The sequence below is a fragment of the Rattus norvegicus genome, chromosome 19 (assembly GCF_021556685.1).
Source record: "Rattus norvegicus strain SHRSP/BbbUtx chromosome 19, alternate assembly SHRSP_T2T, whole genome shotgun sequence".
NCBI classification, from domain to species: domain Eukaryota; kingdom Metazoa; phylum Chordata; class Mammalia; order Rodentia; family Muridae; genus Rattus; species Rattus norvegicus.
The window spans coordinates 30035280-30050375 of NC_141552.1; the positions used below are offsets into that span (position 1 = coordinate 30035280).

At 45.5% G+C, this 15096-nt stretch overlaps 1 protein-coding gene and 1 long non-coding RNA gene across 6 annotated transcripts in view; one reads left to right on the forward strand and one right to left on the reverse strand.

The window, feature by feature from the left end:
• The window catches only part of Fto (FTO, alpha-ketoglutarate dependent dioxygenase), a 407615-nt gene that overhangs the window by 228258 nt on the left and 164261 nt on the right, over positions 1 to 15096 (reverse strand). The window lies entirely within an intron of this gene.
• Positions 3211 to 5878, forward strand: LOC147999346 (uncharacterized). The gene is made up of 2 exons (XR_015643953.1): positions 3211 to 3363; positions 5714 to 5878. It is a non-coding gene; the product is annotated as an uncharacterized LOC147999346 (long non-coding RNA).

The window sequence follows — 15096 nt, forward strand, 5'->3', positions numbered from 1 at the left end:
CCTGACCTCGAAAAGAGAATGAGACAGTGAGGGGCTGGGGTAGGCACTACCTAGAGACTCTAGAGAAGGTCAGAGGGATATGCCATCTTAACTTCTGCTCACACAGATGAAAGAAAAAAAACACACTCCTATGGGCTCAAACAGTTCCCACATTTCTCCCTCATGCATAAGACATGTTTATAAACACAGGAGGTTATAATAAAACTCACGTGAGAGACAAAACTCAACATTGGCAAGTGTTTACATTCTAATCAGGACAACAAGTCACTTCTCACTGAAGGATTCCAAGTCAGTCAGCATGAAGATCCCTGTACTGGTGCCAAGGGCCTTCCCTGGGCCCAAAGCATCCCAGGCTGTCCAAGCTGAAGGGCAAGGCTGGGCACTCCCAGAAGAGTGATTAAAAGTAGCTTCTGAAGACTGCTTCTAAACCAGTGTCTGCATACCAGAGAGCCAGCTCCACATGCTACGGTATACTGTCCCCTCATCTTGTTAGGTGACTCCCAACCCAGACAGACTGAGGGCTGGGCTACAGTGGAAGGCTGTAGACCATTCTGAGGGCCTGAGCTCCTCAAGTTGCTGACATCTGGCAAGGAAAAGGAAAATGCAACATCCACCAAGTCCTGGCTTTTCCAAATGGCATCTGGAAGATGCTAAACCCAGGAGGGCATGGCCGATGGGCTGCCTGTGCTCATCCCACAAGCACACGGAAGCCCAGACCAGGGCTCTGCTGCGAGGTTTCCCCAGAAGGCAGAACACTGCAGCCACGGTGCTCACAAAGAAGCCTGTATGGCTTCAGCACCAGGTCTTTGCGGAACAGACGAACAGTGTAGGTATCACTCAGTGTAAATCTGATGGCTGCTGTCTCACTCAAGCGCCAGTGAACACTGTGCAACCTGCCCAGTTCTAACAAACGCGAGGAATCTGTCACGGAAACCATATGGTGTTTCTCCTAGTAGTTGGTATGGATCAACAATTCCCAATTCTCTGTCAAAGAGCAATTAGTGAGATGCATAAATCATTTGCCCAACACACCTGCTATTCTCATGCCTCTGGAAGCACTGGATCTTCATGGAACAAGGGACTACTCCTAAGGCCTGTCTGCCAAAGGCACCCAAGGCCTCCAGAATAAACCCCGAGCTGCCACGGCTGGCTCTCCTGGGGATGACAGTGGAGTTAGAGGAGTGATGTGATGGAGTCAGGAGGTTAAGGGAGGCACACCTGAACAATGAGGGCCTGCCTTGGTAGGAGAAGACATTCCAGGAAGAGAAAAGAGACACAGAGAGCATTAAGTAGGGGCGGCCCTCTGCTCCCACTGACTGGGTGGGGACTGCAGGGCAGACTGTCCAGAGTGAAGGTAGGAGGAGCGCAGGAAGCTGAGGTGAGCAGCTGTGGAGCCCACTGAGGAGTCTAAGAGTGAGAGACATGACCAGATTAGCTGCTGCGGGAGTTGCTGAAGCTAATGGGCAAGCATGGCAATACCCCAGGGCAGGAGGAGAGCCCTGGACAGGCTAGCAGTACATCAGCAGAAAAACACAATAAAAAGACCAAGGTGCAGAGAGACGGTTCTAGATGCTTCCATAACACCCATCATGCACAGAGGTGAGGAGCAGTGCATGAGAAAAGTTTGAGTAGAATTGCCATCCATGGACTGGCAAAGTTCATTACATAGAACTTTGCATGTAACCTGCATTTACCACCCCACCTCCCAGTTACAATTCTTTCCACAGAAAACAATTCCATTCTCTGTCTTCCCTATCTCTGTCAGCACCCCCCACCCCTCCATTCTCTGCCTTCACCCACTTCTGTCAACACCCCCACCCCCACACACCTGACTTTAAGATTGACTTACAAGTCCCCATTGACTGTGAAGCTCTCTGGCGTCCTACTGACCCAATGTGTCCTTCTGCATTCTTTATGCTGTGACTACATTAACACTGACCTCTAATCTACTACACATAAGACTTAGAAAGAAATACAGCTTTTCCTCCTGAGTGCCTACTCCAGTCTACTCCGGTCACCCTGGGAATTAAAGAAAAACACCCAACTGGATTCATTTGTGCTGGGTTAGAGTGAGAGGGCCTTCCTGTTCGTTTGCTAATTGGCTCACTTATTCCTTCATTCAATCAAATCTGCAGCTTGACAAAACAATCAGCTGGGAGCTGTGACCTGGACCAGGTATATAAGTGATTCTGGGGCTGACGTTAAAGCGATATTTTGGAAAAAGTTTCCTGGGTGATTCAAATATACAACCAAGATTAAGAACCCAAGTAGCTGGGGACAAACTACCACAGATCCTTAGTATTATTCTCACTAATGCAGGGAAATAATATTCCAGGAAAAGTGGAAATTATTTTAGCAATCCAAGGTTTTTAACTCAGGGAATTTGGGCACTCAGTAGGGACGGGAGCTAATCAATAACTGTCACTCAGGCAGACCAACAGACCCTATACCTAGTTCCGCTGGGTTCTCTTTTTAAAATGTTTTTAATTTATGCGTTTATTAATGTACTTGCTTATCATTTCTGTGGGTGAGGCTGATGTGAGTGGGTCCTTGAAGCATGTTCTCAGGGACTTTGTCTTTCCCTAGCTCTTCGCTCTCGGCTTTCTAGCTGCCAGGAGGTAAGCAGCCTCCTCTGCCAAGCACTCCTGCAGCCATTTTCTTTCTTGCCTTGGGCCCAAAGCACTGGACCTTGCCAACTTCAGAATGAGACCCTTAGCTAAATAAACCTTCCTCCTTTATTTAAACTGACTCCTCTCCAGTAATGCAATGGGACATTTTACTCACATCACAGTCCTGAGGTTTCTGCAGTTATCTGAATGCTCCTGTGTCCAGGAAACAACCCCCTGCCTAGGACCTAGGAACCATGTGTGGTTAAGGCTTCGAATTGCACTTTTGCAGTAAAGTAGGAAAGGCCTGGACCAGAACAAATCAGCATTTAAATAGTCCTAATGAAGACCGACAGGAGAGAAGATGGACAGCAAACAGGATTGCCACGAAGGCTCATCATATCAGAAAATGACTAGTGAAGCTCAGACCTACAGAGTCCAAGAGGAAGACAACTTTAAACAGATAGTCAGGCCACAGGCATGTTTCCTCCCATCCCCCTCCGTCAGGGAAAGGGAACGCCAAGACCAAGGACTTGCCCGGCAAAGGGCAAAAATAGCCCTACTACCTATTTGGCTCAAGTTGGTCTCCCTAACATTACCCAGTGTTACACTAGCGGTGTTCTCCATGCTGACTGACCCAGCTGATGCAGTGACGGCGTACGGAGGGAGTTCTTTCTGACACTGCCAGTCAGCGCGCATGATGGCTCCCCAGGAGGATCTTGAGATCTACCTTGGTTCTTTGATCACGGTAATGGAGGTACTGTGTGGCTGAAGTCATTATAGCAAGAGAGCAGGAGCCTCTGCCTAACTGGAAACCCTAGATCTGTCACTCATTAAATATGTGACCTGGCAAGTCACTCAACAGTCTGAGCCCCAGTTTCTTCATTAGAAAAGCAGAAGTGAGAAAAATGCTAACGAGACACCATTTCTTACCAATTATATTGGCAAAAAGTCAAAAGGTATGAAAATTTTCTGTACTGGTGAAGATGTAGGAAACTGGCACTCGCTACATAAACTCCGCATAAAACACACACACACACACACACACACACACACACACACACACACACACACACACACGACTACAAACTCTATGGATGCCCATATGGCCCCCCTCCTCTCACATCTTTTGTCATGTCTCTTTTGGGAGACAGAGTCTAGGTAGCTAGCTGCCTCTAGACTTGCAATCTTACTAACTCCACTCTATGACTTTGGGGACCCCAGGCCTGTGCCACTACATGCAGCTGGCCAGCAATCTTAAAATTAGAAACGCACATCTTCCTCAGCTCCTTCTGTGTGGATCAGAATGCGATGGGGCAGCCTTCATGACCACACCTTGACTGCTGTGAGGTCTCTCTGCAGCGGACTTCACTTTCTGCTGGAAGACTAGGCCAACATCAGCCCCTTTCTGAGCTGCTTTGGTTCATGTTTTATCTCAGCAAAAGAAAAGTAATCTAAGGTAACTGAAATTGGGGTGTGGCTTAATTTATGCCTTTGAACTATTATGTGCAGGACTTTGGAATTTCGAGTTGAAATAGCCTTTGAACGCTTCAAGCAGAGCTCAACTGGTTGTTCTAGTAGAGGCACGGAAGACAGGGGTGGTGGGGAAACACATTATTGGATTCAAACTGGCTAGAGGCCACTTGTAATATTTTGGCAAAGAATATGGCTTCATTTTGCCCATGTCCTGATAACTTGTGTGAGGCTCATTAAACTGCAATGGACTGGAGGTTAGAGAGATGGCTCAGCAGTTAAGAGCACTGGGTGCTCTTCCAGAGGACCTATGTTCAATTCCTAGCACCCACATGATGGCTAACAATAGTCTGTCGCTCCAGTTTCAGGGTACTCTATACTCCTTTCTGACCTTTACAGGCAACAAATGTGCATGTAGCACATAGATACTCACGCAGGCAAAACACCTAAAAGCGTGACATAATTTCGAACTACCTAAACATTAGTCTTTTAAAAAATAAAGACTATTTCGGTAGAGGAGATTCCAAGACTGTCTAACACCAAGTAAGCAGAATGCTCATCACTGATTCTCTATGCAGGTCTACTGCGGAAAAGGACACAGGGTAGAAAGAAACTGACTGCACTGTGGTCAGGAAAAGTCCACAAAGAAGCTCTAATCAGGTCACATGCTGAAAGGGACGATGGTTGTTAAGGAGAAATGCCATTACAGATGAACAGTAAGAAAGGAAACAATAGGTGGACAAGACCCTGCCCAACTAAGCCTTGAGCCCCTGAAGGCTGAGAGCATTTTAGAGATAACCGTCTAGGCAAGCTTCTCACCAGGTTCAGTACACACCAGCTGTTGCAACTTTGGGTCCATCCCAAGTTGGTTACCAAACCTGGAAGTGTCATATATGTTGTGCTGACTTTGGAGACAAGAAAATTGCAAGACTGAGGGATGTTGTGGTTCTTCCTCTGTGGTGTTAGAGAGCCACTGAGGCAACATGTTGCAGGGACAGAGTCACCCTAAGGAGACCGCGTGGTAAAGCTCTGAAGGGAAGCCTGGGTTGCAGTGCAGACCCAGACAGAGTCATGAGACATGTGCATAGAGGAATGGAACCTAAGAAAGAGATATACGCAGCAGACAGCACACTGTGAGGAACTGGACATCAGACATGGGACTGTAGGATTTGGTGTTTTCCCTGCTGGGTTTGGTCTTGCTCTAGCCCAATCTTCCCTCACTATATCTTTCTCTGGCCATTTGGAATGGAATGCATACTCTGGGCCTTCGGATGTTGGGAGTATGCAATTTTCTTTTTACTTTACAGAGTGTTACAGTTAAGAGTCTATCCTGAGTTTCAAAAAAGGCTCTGGACTTTAGAAAAGTGGCAGACTATGGAAGACTGGGACTTCTGAAGTTGGGCTAAACGCATTTGGCATCATGGACGGCCTTAATCCTACGGGAACCAGAGGTGGAGTGTGATGGTCTCATTGAGAACTGTCCCCAACGGGCTCATGTATTTAAACATTTGGTCCCATTTGGGGAATGTTATGGAACTTTTAGGATAAAGATCCTTTCTAGAGGAAGTATGTCCCGGGGAGTCAGGAGTGAAGAGTTTATAAAGCCTTGTCTACTTCCTGTCTCCTGTGTGTAGGTGAAGACGTGATTGACCAGCTTCCTGTTCCTGCCAGCAAGTTCATGACATCTAACTGCTGCCATTCCTTCCCCATCATGATGGACTCTGCCTGGAACAATAGGCCTGAAGAAACCCTTCCTTTCCTAAAACAACAATAAAAGTGCATATGTTTTAATCCAACAATTCTACTTCTTAGTGTTGCCATGATTTCAAATGTTAAAAATATCATACAGAAAAACACTCATTACTATGTTGTTTGTGTGGAAAACTGAAGATAATAAAAGACTAATCAAACAAATTGTGAAAGCATCTAAGAGCCACGTCACAATTTAAACAACATAGAAAAATGAAAAGCTCTGCTAGACGTAATGTTGCCTGGGGCCGAGACGATGGCTCAGTGTCTGTAACAAACTGCTTTTGAAGAAGACCCGAGTTCAGTTCCTAGGACACATGGCTCTCAACTACTTATAATTCTAGCTCCAGGATTCGAACATCTTCTCATCTCTTTGGGCACCAGGACTCGTGCACATTCTCTGACACACACCCATATAAATGTGCATAATTTAAAACAAGTCTTTTTCATAAAAGATACTACTATAGAAATAAGGAACCCCCCATATATGATTTTAAGTCTGTGAAACATCTCTAGAAAGATCTAGAAAAGACTAGGAAAAGAGCTAGGCACTGAGAGAGAGAAACCGGTGACTCGGGCAGCAGGGAACCAAGCGAGAGAGAACGCCACTCTTTACTCAGGATGCTTTTATCCCAGGAGATTCTGCTCATCTGCAAGACCCAGCTCAGGGTTCTGGCATATAGGGCAACAACACTAAGTGCTTATCCTGCCGGCCAAAGAGAAAATGGTTCCACAAAGTAATATCAGCATGCTGTGTGTGTGTGAGTGTGTAAGGTGTGTGTAAGTGTAAGGTGCTGGGTGCACAAAACCCAGCATCACCTCTACAGTAACAGAGTGGAGGAAATGTTTCATAGAAACAAAGTTCTGGTCGTGTTTTGCTATGAGCACATGGGGGAAGGGAGCTAACAGCGCAGGAAAGGCCCAGCTGCTGGGGAATGGGGGCTGTTGTGCAATGTGGAACTGCCACTTGGGAATGTGGGTTCCACACCCTCTATGGTCTGTGCTGCCAGACAAGCCTCTGTGCCCACTCAGCACCTCTTTTCACCAAAGGACAATGTCAGGTGGATCATCACTCGAGCTGCTAGTAGGGGCTTGGCATCTGGGTGTGAGTATCACCTACAGGGATATTCAATAAGATCAGAACACAGAATGAACGCTGCAGGCAGGCCTTGGAAGAAATTAAACAATACCAAACATCTCTATTACCTGTTCCTTGGGAGCATGAAAAAAATAAAGGGATATCAGAGAAGAGGAATTTTCTGGGAAGCCCGAAACCCATTTGTTCTCCAGAGAATTATACTGTAGGGCAACTCATAAAGGTTCCAGTAAAATCAAACAGTAGCCCTATAATGTTATTTCTGTCTCACTATTACCTAAGGAGAAAGGGTCTTTTTAATTAACCCCAGACCTTAGGTTCCTAAAGGGAATCAAAGTAAAGGCAATCTTCAGCCGCTCAGGGCTGAACAAGTTGAGGCTTCCTGATGACTCAAGAAAAAAACGGTTTGTACCTTGGAAGGAATAACGGCAGCACAGGGAGGGACAAACGTACAGTGGAACAGAGACCCATACACATCACTGGGAGACTGGGAGAGCAGCGGCCACTCACACTGAGAGCAGCACCTCAGTCTTTTGCACAGTATCACCAATGTGCCAGACTGCAATTGCGAACACAGGGCAGCACAGAGTGAAGTCCCAGGAGCTGCAAGCCAGAGGGACGGCAGCATGAGAATGAACCCATTCTGCTTTATTACCACATCTGCTATCCTGAACCAAGGCAGGAACTCAGGAAGGGCAGGTTCATAATTTTTCTATGCAGGTACTGGGTCCTCCAGACCGTCATCAGGACAGGGGAGAGGCATTTCCTCGTAAACTACAACAGTTTAGGGTCACGCTCATACACGCTCATACCCTGTAAGTCACTAACGCGTAGGAAGACCTGCTTCTGGACAAGGTTTAAAATGATTACTCTGACATTCAGTTAATGGAAGGGAAATAAAGCCCAGTTTGTTTGTAGTTCGTATCGTGACGATGAGAGTTGCTTGTTAGCTACGTTTAGGGTACAGACCGACTGTGAAATTGGGAAAAAGAAAAATACGATCTGACTTGTTCCCCAAGCAAAACGTCTGCAAACACAAGATAATCAAAGTATTCTCTGCTCTATTCTTAGATGCACTTACTTGCACTTCGTGACCAATAACTTTGAAAGTCATTATGAAGGACTGTACTTTGCAAAAAATGCATTAGAAAAAAAAGGGGGGTCCCGTGCTAATCTTTCTCATCTTATCTGTCACCGCCTGACTCACACAAAACAAACTCCATGCAGGCTGATCAAGTTTACAAGAACAGAATGCTTTCCTGCCTACTCCGTCCCCGCTCTGGCCATCTTTGAATACCTTCCGCCCGTCTCCATCTTCCAGAATCCTTCGTTTTCCCACAGGTCTGTGTCAGACTCTGCCTTTCTCCTTTGATTTTCCTCCCACTGAATCACTTACTGCCTCTCTCCTTATCAGCCTGGGAGACCTAAGTCCCAGCTCTTTGTACAACTTCCCTTATCTGGACGACATGGAGCAGATGTATGATTAAATGACGGGATGAAGACAGAACATTTCTCTTCTGATGTTACAATATTAAAATAGATTTCAAAGAAAACCGTTGCCCAATTTTTAGGTTATCACTCATGCAAATATCTGAGGAGTGTGGAATAATAAAAGTAAGTGTAAGGGAAGATTCTGAATTTTCAGATTTGAAATATTGGAGCTAAGTGTTAGCATGTTAGTCGTTCTATGAGAGGCTTCGTTTTCAATTACTAGTTAGTTCTCACATCAATCAATACAAAGGTCAAGTTCCTTCAGTGCTCATATTTGCACCCAAAAACGAAATCAAGGTTATTCCAATCTACCTGGAAAATGCTGCTTCATTAACACAGCTAATAGAGTCAGATCCTTTCTTCCATTAAGAAGAGGAAGAGGAGGAGAAGGAGGGGGAGGAGGAAGAGGAGGGGGAGGGGGGATAAGATCGATCCTAAGCCTCTCCTCAGCATCCTGTGTTGTTTCAGCCTGGCTGTGAGGACTGTATGTTTATTCTGTCTCTGCCTAGGGATGGAGGGCCTGGAGATGCTACACTCCGAACCACATAAGAAGATCAGGTCACAAGTGGCAGACACAACTAATTTTTTTTCCTCTTTCCTTCTCAACAAAATGGTTGGAAGGTGGGAGGGAGAGGAAAGGGGGATAGGGAAGGGGGGAGGGGACCCACTTCCTGTTGTCATTTCCATCAAAACCCTTTACAAAGCCTGGATCCTCTGATTTCACCTAAGAAAGCAGGTCCATTTCCTGTACTCAGATGGTACAGTAGTTCTGTGCCTCATAAAATTATGGCCCAACTTTTCCTTTTGTTCTAGCAAAAGACTTCCTTGAGAAAGCAGTAATCCTTTAAAGCTTCCCAGTACAGAGGTCTCCCCTGGTTTGTATTCCCCCATCCCTGTTCCCCAGAGGAAAAGTTCCGTCACATCACAAGACATGTCTTGGTTCCAAGGTGCACTGGGGCTCAAGGCTCCTGGCGAGGAGAGAAAACTGGTCATTTGAACATCCTTTCCTGGGATCTGTCTGAAGTGTAGACAAGCAGCAAAGATGAATATTAATATGCCTTCCATCATCAAAAGCTATTGCATACCCAAAGGATGATAAATATTTTAATCAGTTTTCAGCTTGTCTGGCGGAAGTTGGTTTATTCCTTGGGGATTTTCCTAGTTCTGTGCCCAAAACCTGTCCAGTGCATGCCGCTTTCTCTATATTTTGAAATTAACCACAACAAAGTTCAAGCTTTGCTATAGAAGTCGTTTAATTCTGACATGATTTTACTCTACTGCATCTTTTTAAGAGTAGGGAACTCTAAGGCATGAATGACACCAAGAAAGGAGACAAAGCACCGCCTTCTGAGGTTGTGGCAATACAATGACTGTGGGAAACTAAAAGCCTCTCCTCTCCTTTAAAAAAATCCCCATATTTACACAAGTCACTTGCCAGTGATTTCTCAATCTTCTCAGCTAGAAATGCCAAAGGCATGCGACCAGCCTCGGTACTCCCACAGTGCACAGGCAGACAACTGTCCCTTGTCCTGAGGCCCCTCTAAGTGAAGAACCTATCCTAAAATAACCCTTTTAATTAGGAGGTAATTTTGAGGAAACCTGCTAGAGGCCAGGCTTCCCCACACAGTGGGACAGAGCAGAACACTGACCTCACCTCTAGTTCTTCCTTCTGTAAGTTGTATGGTGAGCACCTACTGTGTGCCAGCCAGCGTCCCAGGAGCTGGGAATGTAAGGAAAGCTGCCAGCTTCTCTGCTGCCCGGTGAGAGGGGAGGCTGCAGTGGGTTGAAGCAGACAGTCTAACTGCTGTCTGATGCTGAGGTGGTAGGGAGTCAGCAGAGAGGGCATGGCACCCTGAAAGAAGGCAGCCAGAGGAGCTCTCTTCAGGGATGAGACAAGACAATACGCAGTGAAGGAATGGGGAAAGCAAAGCAGAGAAATATTCCAGAGGCAAAAATAAACACAAAGACAGCAGCAGAGTGTGGGTCTGCGGCTCAGGAAGCCACTCAAGGAAGATGGATTTCTGAGCGCATGGGAGGCCGGGACCAGGGCGGTGACTTTCATTTTAAAGGAACTTAGCTGCATATACTATACGTGGCTGGTACAGACGCTGGAAGGCTTGTGACAGTTCCCACACTTGGCCAAGCTGTGTTCATAGGACGCCACAGTGAAGGCTGGTCAGGTGATGAGTATGTTTTGAAAGGAGAGCTTTTTTAGACTTGGAGTTTAATGCAGTGGACACTCGAGCTTAGGCCGGACAATAGGTTACTCAGTTACTGACCTATGAGGACTGGGCGCGGGGTCCGGGATTTGAGATGCACCTAACTGAAAACACATGCCATAGGATGGTGTCCACCTATCCCAACTCCTACACAGATGCCCAGCGTGTGACTCTTCAGGGCAAGACTTACTGTGGGCATCACACGGTGGCCATTCTTTGTGAAGCTACCTGCCACCTGCACCACAGTTCAGGGCAGTGGCGCTCAGGCTCTCTAGCACTGCGACCCCTTTACTACAGTCCCTCATGCTGTGGTGACCCCCAGCCATACGATTATTTTGTTGCTACTTCATAACTATAAATTTGCTCCTCTTGTGAATCATAATGTAAATATTTTGGGAAATAGAGATTTTCCAAAGGGGTTGCAACCTACAGGGTGAAAAGAACTGGTTTGGGAGCATTAAATAAAATGCAACCTCTTAGTTCCCCCAAACATGTTAATATCTGATGAATAAATTATGGGTATTTGGTAATTCCTCATTTGAATTAGTAATCCTGAAGTAATAGGGATATTACATGATCAAGAAACCAGGAGGTCCAAGCCCCTACAGCTAAAGCAGGTGTGTCTAAAACACAAGCGCTTCCCTTTCAGAGTTGGCTTCCTAACCACCATTTCTTCACTTGCAAGCTAATTTTGTTAACCAATCAAAAGCAAGCAGATCATCATCTGTCTGAGCCTTTGCTACACACTGAGAAAATATTTACAAGTGAGATGGTCGCAGGTGGCTCCAGATGAGGCTGAAAACACGGAGAGAAAATGCAATCATTTACTTGTTAGGTAAAAAACGGGATTGAAACCACCACTGAGCAGTGATTACAGAGGTGCTTTTAGGAGAATCAAAAGTATCACAGCCCCTTTCTCAAGAGTGAACACCGGTTATTTTTCAGGTATCAATGAGGAAAAGCAGGACAGTGGTGATGCTACCCTTGATGTATGAGAGAGGCAACTGCATCTGTTCCCATATTTCTCAGAGAAGCGAGGTTTGCGGCAGTTTGAGCACATTTTTCCATAGGGACACTTTTACAAAACTATGACAGGATCCCCAATCCTACCCCACAAATATTTACACTCAGTGGATGAGAGCATTGCAAGAATAGCACTGTGCCCCACACTCCTGAGAGTCCCTTCAGCTCTGGGATGGAACTGGGGTGGGGGTGGAACCCCAACGGATACCTCTGAGCAAGGGGGTCACACTAACCTCGAGACCCCCTTGTACACTGTGTACAAGTCTACAAGAGTCTACAAGCTCTCTCTGCAGATCACTACAGCAATGTTCTTCTGAAGGCAACAGTTTTAGGGACCACTCGTTAGCTAACTTGGGGATTAAAACAGCAAAAAAACCAATGTGGATAATATTCAAATAAATACGGGCAGCACCTTGGGAGAGGCTGCTTCCTTTTCAAAGCTGTGGGCTTGTTGCCTTTTTATTTATTTATTTTTACAACACTTTGTTCTCTGTACTGATTCACTTAGGACCTAGCACAGGTTGTTTTCTATTGGGTAAATGATAGACCAGAGAGTAACTGAAGGACACTCCACCAAGCCCTCTCGAAAAGCACTGAAGGGAAGAAGGTATAGAGTGTGTTAGCTTTTGTCTTTCTTGGGGAAAATGGAAACTCCTGACACACCAGTCTGGCATCTGAATTTACACGTGCTTGGTATGGGCTGCTTATCAAAGTAACCCAGACCCGTTCCAGCAGCTGAGACTGCACAGCTCCCCAGGAGAGGTGGTGGGGCTTTTACACCCTGTACACAGATTTCAATTTCACAGCAGTTAAAATCATTTAAAACGAGAGGACATACCTGTGGACTTTTGGTTTTGTTTTATTTTTTTAACAAATTGAATGTATAAAAACTGTGTGTCTGTGCCATGCACGTGTGTACTTAAGGAAGGTGGACAAAATCTGTCAAATGCTCTGGTGTCCAAGTGAAAACAGAAACCCTGCCTGTGACCTCAGGCTTGCTCTCTAGGCAGTAAGAGGGGTTAAAGAGAAGGCACACCTTCGCTTGGCACTTCCAGCTCCCGTCACACTTTCTATGATTTCAGTCTCGCTCTTGTGTTTAGAACAGAGGTGGCAGCCAAGTCCTCTGAGTGTCCCTCGCACATCCTGAGATGGGCACTAGAAAGCTCTGCTCATACTGCTCACGCAAGGGTTAAGACCAGGGAGTCTGCCACTGGCCGGCTCTGATGCTCCAGCAGATGCTGTCACTGGATGTATCCTCAGTAGAATTCCATTCAACACCTCTGTCTTTAAACACAAAGCTGCAGGCTGTAGCAGCTTTAAGAAACATAAGTACCCCTTTTTTCTGCACACAGTATCTGTGTGTGAAATTCTCTAAAGGGGTTTAAGTATTTACCCTGAACACTATCAGCCGCTTTCTAAATTTTTCCTTATCCAGTTGCAAAACACTTCAAAGAGAATCACAAACACGGGCTTTTGTGCTTCCCATGCACACTCTGCTTGGGAGGCTTAAGTCTGAATTCTCTCAGAATTGTATTATTTCCCCTGCCCCCGAAAAGGACAGGGTACACACACTTAGAAAAAAATCATTACTAAGTCTGTAGCAGCTGGGGGACAGAGGTTGCTCTAAGAGAAATCTATCAGGAAGAACCCAAAACACTTTAGAAAGGAGTTCAATGTTAAATTACCCAGAAGACTGCCTCCCTCCCTCCAGGTATTTTTGCTGTTAGAACAATAGAGTCCTGGGGAACTGGAATGGAGGGATGGGTCCAAAGAGCCTGTCTTAAGGATCACCGAAAATGTAAGCCAGTGGTTGTAGCTTTGCCCAATTTCCAAAGATAAACACAAAGGCTCTAAAACACTGTGTTCCAGAGTCGGAATTATTGGGCGCTTCTAACTGTTTAACCTGCTTCCACTCTAGGCATACCTTGAGCCACACAACAATGCCCCAGTCAAAAGAAGGAGAGGGGAACTGACATTTCAAACCACATTTTTTCTTTTTTTTTTTTTTTTCGGAGCTGGGGACCGAACCCAGGGCCTTGCGCTTGCTAGGCAAGCGCTCTACCACTGAGCTAAATCGCCAACCCCCTCAAACCACATCATAAATTACTAAAATATACTCTGCTCCGAAACTAGGAATACTGACCCTAGGGTTAGACAGACGGCTCAGTGGTTAAGACCTTGTCAGGTTCTTGCAGAGACCCAGGTCCAATTCCCAGAACCCATGCTGGTTGGCTCACAACCACCTCTGAATCCAGCTCTAGGGGGACCTGAATCCTTTGGCCTCCAAAGACCTGCATTCATTTGCACATATCCATACACAGACAATACACACAATTAAGGATAAAAACAAATGTGAAAATGAAAATAGAAATGTTGAAAATAGGAGGCAATATGTTAGCACACGTAATTTAGCATTCACAGGAATACTTATGGGAGAGTCAAACATATACACGTATAAATAGACATACTGTGTCTGGATGATTTTACCATTAATATGAGCCTGACATATTTCTTTATATTTTATTGTTATATCCCTCAGGCCCCCTAAAACCTTCTAATTTAAGAGGAATTTTAATATGAATTTATTTGTGCTGTTATCTAAATACCACTGTTCGATATATATTTCAGCGCATAAGAAGCAGCCTTGTTCACTTATAAAGAACTTTATCCCACAGCTACAGTGACAGCTTCATTAACCTTTCAACAAACAAACAACCAAGCAAACAGGCAGGACTGCTCTTAGGCTCCCTCAGTCCCTGCAGCTGTGGGAGCCACAGAGGACCTGTCCCTGCAGCGGCGGCAGCCTCCAGAACCAGCTTCCTGATGATTTATGCAGACCACAATGACAAGCAGAGAAGCATGACTCACCTGGAATTAAACTATTATAAATAACTTGTCAGGGACGCCTTTACATTCTGGAGAACATTTCTCTGTTAAAACTTTAACAACAAGAACCTGGTTATGTTATGAAGTGAAACACCCACTCATTTGCCACATCTCTCTGCTCTCCTGGGCCAATTTTTAACATAAATGGGCAAATTAATTATAATGTAGCCTATAGCTTACCTAACATAATTATATGTTGTATTTTACACTGATTCAAAACGGATGCATTAAAATAATCCAGCCTTGGCTCGCACCCTCTGTGGTCGACAAAGGTTATTAAGGCCAATGGCCACGCACAGGCTGCTACTCTAGTGCTAGGACAGGAAATGGTCAAACGCATGGAGGATAAGCAGGAGCCATGTTCTCTCCAAAAGGAAAAGCCACAGCAATAAAGTGCACGGAAAAAAATCCCCTGCAGTACGTAAACTGCCAGCTCTTCTCAGGGCGCTTCCTCGGGAAGCTCCTCTGGAATAATTCCTCTGGATTGTACAAAATAGAGGTTTTTAAGGTCAAAAGGAAGTGAATAAATGCCATCAATTTAGAGGATTTCAGC